The sequence below is a fragment of the Melanotaenia boesemani genome, chromosome 14 (genome assembly GCF_017639745.1).
Source record: "Melanotaenia boesemani isolate fMelBoe1 chromosome 14, fMelBoe1.pri, whole genome shotgun sequence".
Taxonomy (NCBI): Eukaryota; Metazoa; Chordata; class Actinopteri; order Atheriniformes; family Melanotaeniidae; genus Melanotaenia; species Melanotaenia boesemani.
This window is the reverse complement of record NC_055695.1, coordinates 23,255,258-23,266,795: the sequence shown is the minus strand read 5'-3', so window position 1 is coordinate 23,266,795 and position 11,538 is coordinate 23,255,258.

Here is an 11,538-nt window from a genome sequence, read left to right as displayed (position 1 = left end):
GCTTTATAAAAAATGTTCTATTTGAACTCCCATTTGATTTTCTTGCATCAGTACACTGGTTCTACATACTGTGTGTGTTACAAGGTCATTTCATTTGGTGCTGCTGGGCTCAGTCCTGCTTTTCTGAACCACTTAGTGCTCAGTGTTAAGCTGAGGCAATACTGGTGACATGCACTTTCTCCATCGCTCATAAGCATAAAGGAAATGACTGCTCTTAAATGACCAGACAAAACTAGGCAGAAATAGAGATATAATACACACACTGTGTGGGCTAAAGATTGTAGAATGTGAGAACACTGCATGAGTCAATACTAAAATGAAGAAAAATGCTGATGTGAACACAGATATATGACTCATATCTGTAAGAGTTGACATGCAGGCAGGTTCATGAATCTTAATAATCAGAGATGAGAATCAAGTAAGTTGAACAGTGTTACTGAGATATGTCAGCATAACAACCCGGGAGCATTTAAAACAGCGATGGATGTAAGACTCTTTCCAACTGCTGCCAAAAGACTGTATATCTCTCCCTTCCTCTCCTTTTACACCTGAAACCCTGTGAGGTAGAAAATAGGGAGATATGAGGAGATGGGGATGAAGGGAGATAAGCTGAGGTGTAGATAGAGACAGGTGAAAGAGGTAAGGGTCATAGCACATGCTCCTCTTGCCCTTCTCTCGCCAATGTTTTATTAGCCCTGTCAGATTGTAATTTGCCCAACGGTAAACATACAGAACGGGCTTAATTAAGAATTTTTCAACGGGGATACAGTCAAGTCCGGAAACATTAGCGAGATGCAACCGGGTGTCGTAAAGATTGATTGAGACAGAGGATGGAGGGACGTGGATAGAGACAAAGGATGGAGGGAGGGGGTGGGAGTGGTGTGTAGGTTACAACGGAGGGCTATTCTTGTGTTGCTCAGGGCAGTAGGGTGAGATAAGTTTGGAAAGATAGGGACAAACGATTTTTAATGCATTAACAACCTGGCTGTGTGAGGCAATAACAAGGACGAGATCAGCGTTAAAATGTTTGACATCCTGCTTTGAGATCAATGCATCCCGGACAGGGCACACATAGGTCGCGTATTCACCTCAACTACCCGCACAGATAATGCACACTCTCACACGCACATACAGCAGTCTTAACACAGCACAGAGCATGTGGTGGGTGCATCAGTTAACAGCCTTCAAACCTCAGGGCGATGTTTAGGAAATAAAAAACAATACCTATATCCATAACAATATCCGCAGGTAAAAGCATCTTTAAATCAAAACAGAGCGAGGGAGCATCTGGAGTCGATTGTTGAGAGCGGTGCGGACTGTGCAAAAGGCCAGTGAACAAAAAGAGTAATGAGGCTATCCATATCTCCCCATGGGCCTTAAGTTTGCATTCAATACATTATTTACAACTGAATTTTTACTGAGGTATAGGTTCCTCTCAGGGGTGTTTACAGACTGGTGCTCTAACTGCTTTCCATTGCCTGCAGAGTTGAGCAACATTTAGAATTAATACTTGTTTGCCCATGTTAACAAGCCTATGTATGTACATGAAACATGCATGTACTGTCCTGTTGTCGAGCAACAACTTTTGGAAGGCAGTTATCAGATCTTTCCATCTTTTGCATTTTCTATATAAAGATAATCAACCTCTAAGATCACACTTTCTTTTTGTGCAGTAACAGGCCTTCTATAAAGTTTGATCCTGGCTTTGGCATCAAAAATGGTTTCAACAGACTAAATTGCCTCCTAACGATCAAATCTTCGTTACAGTTGAGTGAACAATTAACTTGATGTTATCCCAACAAATGTAGCTGGTTCCATCACAACTTTCATGTCAGCCTCTTCTCATAAAGAAGCACATCCATTTCATGCCAAATCCTGTTTTTTCACGGTATTAGCATGCGTTTTTGCATTTCTGTAGCATGTCATGCTATTTACATATAGATTATGAGGCCCAGTTATTTAACTAGTAAAGTGATGCACCAAAAGCAGAAAATGCATATAAATAACAAAAAGAAAGTGCAGAAAATGGGCAGACTATTCATACGCATGGCCATGTGCTTGTGTTGTGTATTAAGACTACTGTACTACTTGTTAAGTGGCTGTGAAATTGGAAAACACAATTTAACAGTTACATGAATGTGTGTTTTGGTCTATGTAAAATACTCAAACCAAATGTAGTTAGCCAAACTGTATGGTGCTTTTTTCACAGAAAGGAGCATGAAAAATGTTATTTTTCTGGAAAAAGACTAAGCAACAAACTATTTCTGTGAGGTTTAAATGTCAGATTTTCATGATGCACACTCAGAAATGTGGAATTGTCTCTATTGGAAAGGTAAAAGCAAAGACATTGTCAGAAAATTAGTTGACACACATTTTTGCTTTCGAGGTGCATGTTTATGTACATAAACATAAATTTACAGCATTTATAGTAACAGCATTTGACGAGTGAGTTATTGTCTGTGGGCTTTTTTTTTTAAAGCATTGTCTTCAACAGTACATCTGAAGGATTTTTTTTCATAATATGCCCCCCTCCTTTTTCTCTTCCAGCCAGAATACACAAGCTGCTGTAGCCTGAGAAGTGCTCCCTTTGTCTTTGTAGTTCAGCATCTCTCGTCCAAAATACTGTAACTTCTGGGAAACCGGGAGGTCTCAGTTCTCAGTTTGGAGAGCAACACAAGCAGAGACTCTTTCTCCATCTCTTTATGATACTCCCTCTCCCTCTGTCTTTGTCTCACCTTTTCAAATAGACTATTTGTCATCTCTGAAATAGAGGATTTTAAAAATTCAACCTGGAGCCAACCCCCACCCTAACTCCCCTCTATTCTCACTCTCAATTCCCCAGACTCTGGCCAGCAACGATCAATAGCCTATTGATCAACTCTCTCCATTCCCATTACACACCAGTGCCAAAAGAGCCAACCATTTTCCCTGAAAAGCTGATCTGGGCCATATTTGCAATGGTAAGGTTTCTCTAATTTCAGCTAGTTATTATTAAATACGTACAGTCAGTGAATGTGTTGGTGCTCTGTGATGCTGATATGTGGGAATGGCTAAGAAAGGACCTCACTGAACACAGTTACCTTTTAATTGAAAGGTACTGCACAGAGGTAAAGTAGAGTATGGCTTTCCACTTAAAGCAAAATAGGAAAGGTGAGGGCATTACCACATACGTGGAAAGTAATTCTTTTCCCAGTTGTTTCTACTTCATTTCTCTCCCCCGCCCTCCATCTTTCTCCTCTCTTTCTCTCCATAGACAATGCTACGGGCAAAATCAATACTGGAAAGGGAAAAAAAGGAAGGCATATTTTTAGCCTGTTATTATATGAACTGTATGAGGAAAGCAGGGTTTGTGGGAATGACAGAAATGCCAAGGTGCTGATATCAGAAAGATTCTGTGGGAGAAATACAAAAAGAAGTGAAGGAGTGAGAATGATGGTGGTGCTGGGCTGTATAAGAGAGAGTCTAATGGAGATGGATCAAACGAAGGTGGAGATAAGATGGGGTAACAGTGAGAAAATGGCTGATGTCTTGACCAGTGATGGGGCTCAGAGTAACTGCAGAAGAATGGCTACAATGAGATTTTTATGAGAATGTGAAATGAAGAGAAAAGCATACTCATCCATAGGTGTTGTTATCTCACCATTCTTTTACAACAAAGTTTTGTTTTTAGTTGGTCTTTGTTGGCTTCTTACATCAGAAAATGGGTGCTTTCTGTCTTAGTGTTTGCATGTAGAAGTCTAAATTGCACTTATTGTGCATCATTACAGGAATGCTCTACCTTTTTATGCAGCTTTGCACCACCTCTGTGCATGTTGGTGCTCTCTGTGGATTACTGTATACTCAACACAGACTACACAACAGCATGCACTTTCTCTCCTGCTTCCAATGGCTTTCTGATGGACTCCCTCACCCTACTCCCTTTCAGGCTCATTCCTGTGCTGCTGTCAGTCAGCTCAAGCCCTCCTTCCATTGGCTGGAGATGCTATGTTGATCAAATGGCGGGCTGTCCAATTGGTCAGAGAGCTCACTTGGGGGAAGGAAAGGATTGATTTATCTGTGGTATTAGGAGATCAATTAATCCCTATTGTGTGTGCCAGCACAGATAGTCCGATGTGTCTTATTTGGTATGGCTTGTTTCTGCTTGGCCAAGATAAGAGTCTCTCCCATCACTTTGCTCTATGAGCAACAAATCAAATCAAATCGAAAAGGATGACGGCACGCAGAGGGTTGCTCCCCAGGCTGAGGCTGGCTGATCACAATGAGGAAGGGCCATCAATATGAAAAGTAGTCTGTAGAATAAATGCTGCTCATTCCAGGGCTGAGATGTCTGCCCTGTTGCTATGACAATGCAAGGTGGGCATATAAACACTCTGAATAACTTGACTAGTCTCATGACCTCTATTTATGATTGATTAATGGCATTTAATTCAAGCAGTGTGTATAGAGCAAAAGCTGCAGACATTCATTAGTTAAAAGGAATGCTCACATTTTGATACATCTTCTCTAATTTCCCCCTCAAATTATATTGATTTTACCTTAAAATTGGATTAATTTTCCACCACTTGCATTAAAACCTATTTAGGACTGGATTTCTGTACATGTGAGCATGTAATTACAATTTTAAGGAACCTTTGTCTTTTAGCTCAAGATTGAGCTCAACATCCGTATGTTTTGGACTATTAGACAATAAACAGGTAACTTGATGATACCAATGTGTGCTTATGATGGGCGTCTTTTGTGATTTTCTGACATTTAATAGACCAAACTCTCAATGAAACTACAAAATTTGATACACATTGATCAATACTAGAAGTAAACATTAGTTGCAACACTTCATGCTGCATCTTATCTGTATATGACTCATACAAAGAACATTAAAAACCCAGGAGAAAAGGAAATAAAAAGCTGCACTGCACATTTCTGAGTGGGAAGGCAGTCAGAGCCAGGGGGAATAGGGAGATGGGTCAATGGACCGATACTTGCCGATACTAACTCTGGAATGACGGTGAAAAGAAAAGGTAAGAGAGACTGGGATAGGAGTGGGTGCTAATTCCTACTTTTCAGTTTAAATAAAGATTGGAGCTGGATAAAAGCCATTAAGGGAGAAATCAGACAGGGCATGCTATGTAGGACAAGAGCTGACTGCAGGGAGGTGAGTGGTGGGATCAATACTCAGTCGATGCGCTCAACACCCAGCTCTACGCACACACACACGAACACACAGAGGGGCATGTGGTATTGCCGGGCATCTGCATGTTTGTGTGTACTTGTGTGCGTGCAGCAATGACTAATGGAGAAAGAGAGGAAGCCCGGGGAGAAAGAGCACTTGCAATATACAATTAACTCTCTTTTGAGTGAGGGAATATTAAACACAGGCTGCTTGTGCAGACTGTAATTTGTGGTGATAAAAGTATTAAAGCAAAGCACTTGGACAAAGATGGAAGGGTGGACAGCTGCAGAGATGGATTTATTTTCAGAAGGACGATATAGTTAACAAAGATAGATGTTTCAAAAGAGTGTCTTCAGCCCAAACTGGAGCCTCAATAGGACTGCAATCACTCTGCATTCTGCCCTTCTCTCCTCTCCCTTTCGCTTCTTCATTTCTCCTTCTTTCTTTACCTCCCCCTCCCCTTTTCTGTCTCCCCCTGCCTCCCTTCCTCTCTCACCCTCTCTCTGTAGAATTGATTGACTATGTCTCCTCAATCCATCTCTCTCCCTCTGTCGCTTAGCAACGGGGTGCTCTATCGGGTGTGGAGGGTGGGAGTTTCACTAGAGGAGGGGTGGATATAGGAGGAAGAAAAGTACTGGGGGGGGTGGTGGTGGTGGGGGTTAGTTGAGCAAAAGCCAGTTGTACTTGATTCCACATTGATGATACACTGATACATATTTCCCTTTCATAGTTTGTGTGAGAGGTTTTACAACTTGGCTGATGAATACATTTAAAAAAAAATTACAAGATAGCAAAATGATACTGGGAGGAAAACCAGTTATTCCATCTCCAAAAACACATGTGCTGCAGTTGTAGCAAAGCAGAAAAAAAGAAAAAAAACTGTTTGATGCTGGAGCCAGGATGACTAGTAGGTCATCGTTTCTGTTTTGTGCATCTGAATGTTGCAGATCCAGCCAAACAGTCCATCACTTTCCCTCAAGCTGTGTCACTGTTTCATACAGTGAGCCCTCTCTGTGAAAATACAAAAGCACAGCGGAGTGAGCCTGCACTTTAAATGGAGCTACGCCTCCGCTTTTCTGTCTCCACAAAAATACAAGAAAAAGAAAGAAAAAAAAAAAACTCCCACCATATTTTGGCTCATAAGTAACAACATTTTAAGTACTTTTTAGGTCAACCACTTCTGCAGAATTACTATCAAAACTTTCCTCATTTCTGGGTACAGTTGTGACAATAAATTACAGCAATTTCAACAAACTCTCTGTCCTCACATGAGAATACTTACTGAGTATGAACATCTCAGCATAATTTGCAATGCAAAATGGAAAGTAGTCTGATGTACAATCCCTGAATTAACATGCATAAGGGAATAAGGTAAAAAAGGTTGTGCAAGAGGCATTGTTCTGTTTTTAAGACCTTATCCTTTTGATCTACACTTAATGTCTGATCCCCTTTGAGGAAGATGTGTCGGCTGTTCTTTAAGCCTAATAAATCCAGCGTTAGCAGTACTTAAGAGGAAAAAAAGCTGTGTGGTTTAAAACCAGGAGGGCATTGGGAGAAGAACAATGAATAATGCTCTTAACTAGCTTCTGAGATAATACACACACATTACAATCTATAATCATTCTAATCTGCAGCCTACGAAGCAAAGTAAATGTATAGGTATTTTGGGCCTATGCACCCACAGCGTGGTCTCTGGTCCTTCTAATCCAGAACATAATTGCATAGAAAGTTTTGTTTAATTTTTTAAGTGTTTACACCAATGTATAATCTAAAACTTAAACTATAGAAAGTATGTAGATTGCTATGTGCTATTTAGCTGTATCATAGCCTTCATTTAATAAATACATGCATTCAGTTCTGCTGACACACACTATTGTGACCAAAAGCTCACAACAGTTCTTATACTGCCAAGCAAATACAAACAGTTAATGGATTGTAACAGAAAAAGATGGAACATTAAAATCCAGAAGCAAGCAGGTTCATCAGGAGCCTGTTTATTTTTCTGATCAATTTAATGATTTATCTTTCAACAAATAATATGGACACACAGCCTGTAGAAATGTGGAAACAAACGAAATAGATAAATGATAATAAATAAATAAATAAATAAATGAACGTTTCAGGAACTCAAGCAAAACAGAACACAAAAAGTTAAAGCTCTGACAATTATTTTGTACACACACACACACACACACACACACACACACACACACACACACACACACACACACACACACACACACACACACACAGAGTTGCTACTGAATAAACACAAAGTTAAATACTTTTTCTTTTTTTGCCAGCTACTTCTCTCTTTCTCTCTTTATTTTATTTATTTATTTATTTATTTTTTTAGAAATAGAAAGTTTTGGTTTACCCTGCTTGCCTGTAATGTAAAGCTTTTCTTTGTATAGCTGTATAGAATACACAGAATAGGTAAAATAGAGCTGTGTGAAATGTTAAATAAAACGACATTTAACATCACTGAGATTTATATTAATACACACAAAAAATGGAAACAAAACACTTTTTTACAGACCTTTTTTCACATTCGTCTATTTTTTAAAATGTATTTATTTATTTCTGAATTTATTTTTCCCTTTAATGCCACTGTTGTCAACAGGACCAGCTTCCAATCGTGTCAACACTTTTTGGCCTCTCAGTAGAAGTTGGAAGTGGGGAAAGTAAGAAGTTAATCCGTATAACATTTAGTAATCCAGCCCAATCGGATCGATGGCCCATTGAACGTGTTTGTGATTAGTAGCTGTATTGATTGCGGTGACATCATGTGAACACACCTGAGTGATGGGTTTGTTGCTAACAGCTTGTCAGAATTAAAATAAATATGCAGGGCTCCCACGACCTTTATGACAAAATGTATATATTTTTCACAGCTTTATCGTTTCAAATTGCGTTTCGTTTTAATAAATTACACCACAAAGACCGACGAGAACGTTTGTTTAAACGCATTTGTCTTTTTCCAATTTGGTCGAATGACAGATAATTGAACCCAGATAGCTTCTTGAATGATATTGGATTTACAAGGAAATTGCAGAAATGCGTACAGCTTGATAAACGGACTAAATATAAACTCGAATATGCAAAAAACTCGTTTTATCTTTTAAACACACGCACACATTTGCTCTAGATATGTATATGTGTATTTATAGAGACATATTTTCATTCAATATATAATATAATCAAATAATTTAAAACCCTCACCATATTGATTATTGATTCAACTTTGAGAGAGCCAGACCTGCTTTGGCACCTGTTGTCCTAAATATTCGCAGCACCGATATCCGCACAGAGGCCTGTTGTATGAAAGTGTCTATTTCTAAATAAGTTGATTTTCATTTTGAGTGAAACCAAGAGCAAAGAGGAAATGTGCGTCCAATTCTTCCTGCTAATCGATCAGACTGCGGACAGATCGATATGGCACCAGGGCTATTGATTACTAAGGTCATCTATTGCTGGGCGCTTTCAAATGCAAAAACGCCTAAATAATAATCTATGGCAACACACTAATTCCTTAACAAACTGCAGGCAAACGCTTTACAAACACAGCGATTCAGTGTACAAGTAACTCCGCTGTTTTCTCCCCTTTTAACATTTTAAGGCTTTTATGTGTGGCTGCAGCACTGACTGTGAAACACACTGTTAAACAGTGGGCTGCCGTTTAAAGATTTAACAGGACAAACACACAACGTTCAAAATGCAGGGTGACATCGATTTGGCCTGCAGCCGATTGAAACTTTGGAGAAAACGTTAGGTAAGTTAAAAGTGTGCACGACCCATAGCAATAAATAAATAAAAGAATTAGGTTTAAGATACGTGGCCAAAAATGTAACACATGGAAATAAAGCGTGCGTAAAAGCGCAACAATAGTTCCTCTTTAGTGATATAAAGAGTTTCGGAGTTCTGGGTTTTATGTGAAAAGGTTTATGAGAATATTTTAATATGTTGTAGTCCTTCAGTCGTGTAAATCTCTCACACTCACGCGCTTACTTAAAATAGAGCCACAAACAAACAAGGCAGATGTTGTGAGTTTTGTCTCCAGGAGGGAGAGGGAGAGAAAGAGAATGTGTGTGTGCGTGTGGATTGGGATGAGAACAGCAGCTCCCCGTCCCGCTGACTTGCTCAGCGGCCTGATCAATGCGACATTACTAAACACTGCTACTTAACTTTTGCCAATAGCCAGATTCAAGTAAATATACTTTAGAATACATTAAGCGTGATGCATCAGCCACGGAGTCATTCAAGAAGTCATGAAAAGATTAGTCTGTCTCTATCGAGTGATTCCTGGGAAAATAGACAAGCTTACGGAAGAGATGGTCCCAACAAAAAACACCGTCATTAAAATACAGCGAACAGATTAAATAACAGTATATTTCTTTTCTGTATGAAAAGAGCTTTGAAAGAAGTAAAAATCCAGTTGGAGCTTTGTGTGTGAGGATTTGATCCAGGATGAAAATCATGAAGGACGACAAACAGTTTTTATTTGCTTAAAATAGAATAAAAATGTTTAAACATAATAATAATAATAATAATAATAATAATAATAATAATAATAATAATAATAATAATAATAATAATAATAATAATAATGTTACAGTTTACACATGAATATAAACAAATAAATTATAGTATAAAATACACACTCTTAACAGTCTGCGTGTGAAGTGGTCATTTACAGACATGAAAACAGTTGAGACAGTTCAAACACATCACCGGTAAACCCGAGCTTTCTTTCGAGCTTTGGGTAACACATCAAGCGACCGTCTGGACATGTTCAGCTTTCGATTAGGTGATCAACAAACGACAGCAGAGCAAAGACTCCAAATGTGAGCTGCAGCGAATTTGAAACTAAACATGAAAACCCTTTATACTGCTTTAAAAATATATACTAAGAACTTTTTTATAACTTTTTAGAATGTGATTTGCTGTTTTAAACAGGACCTAAAAGCACAAACAATTACTTCACTATGTGTGCATGTGTGCGTGTTTTTGCGTGTGTGCGTTTGTGTGTGGGTGTGTGTGTGCATGTAAGTGTATCTGTGAAAGAAGGTGTATGCGTGTGTAAAGTCGATGCCAACGTGGTGCTCAGGCCGCTGTTATTAATAAGAAATAAATCACCACGCCTGTGCAGCATCGCCCAGTCGCACCGCAGATATTGACACAGTTAATATTTTATATTGTATTTGCCATTGGATATGCTTATTTGGGTATTTGTGAACAGTACATTAAAATACAAATTAAAACAGTGCTCTAGGGGCACATAGTTCTGTTTTTTCTTCCCCTCATCCCCTCACCCCCACTTCCACCTCTCTTTTTTTTTCTTTTTTTTTTTTTTTTGCTTTGCATTGAAATATTCAGATTGTCTATGATTCAATCAACAAAATAAAGGGGAGAAAAATGATTGACTGACAATAGACAAAACTTACCCACCCCACTTCCCCACGCCCTGTTGACCCTCCTGATGTCAGGCCGAATTCATACAGAACCACAGACAGACAGGTGCAAATGACGCGTTCAAATTCTTTGGTGAAAGTGTAAAAGTTTTCAGCGCACTGTTTTGGGTTGTAAACCCCGGTGAATTAGGAGCAAGAAGCCAGCAATGAAAGTTAACATCCATCAACCACCGCGACCAATAAGCTGCTCTGGCCGGCTGGCTGAGCACAGATGACGGATTCGCTGCCGCGCGGGCTTCGGTAATTCATTTTCAATAGCAGTGGTTGCTGGGATCAATAAAGGGACATTAACCCAAGCGGACACTGCTGTTCTCCTGATGGCACAAGCCAAAAGCCACCATCCCCCGTTGGCAGTCAGCGAAGACACAGTTTTTAGGGTCATCCACTGTGGGAGAGGAGCTGTGTGCCAAGGCCACCGACATCACAATTCATCAGCGAGGTTATGGATGGCCGTGACCTAACAGTTGGTAAACACTGGTCAAGGTGATTATTTTGTGCAGTTTGCAAATGATTTGTTGTGCCACTTTCTGGACTGTTTGGATTTTTTTCCAGCTCAGGGACGAAATTTTAATGGGCTCATTTTACAGAATGTGTTGTTCATACATGGTGTTAATGCCTTGGCTTCACACTTGTTTTCAAAGTTTACAGAGCAACTGAGACAAGACTGGTCATGGCTAACAACACCCACCTTTGCACTATAAAGACACAAATTTCACCTAGCGTTGAAAGTATCATGAATACTGAGGTTTTAACTGCTTTAAAGCGCATTTCACACACATGATGCACAGGCAACAGTCAAAGTAATTATTTTAAACTATAATAAATGCTGTTTATAAACAAGTTAGAGTGTTGATTCACTTGTGTGTTTTTTATTTTTTATTTATTTATTTTTTTGGA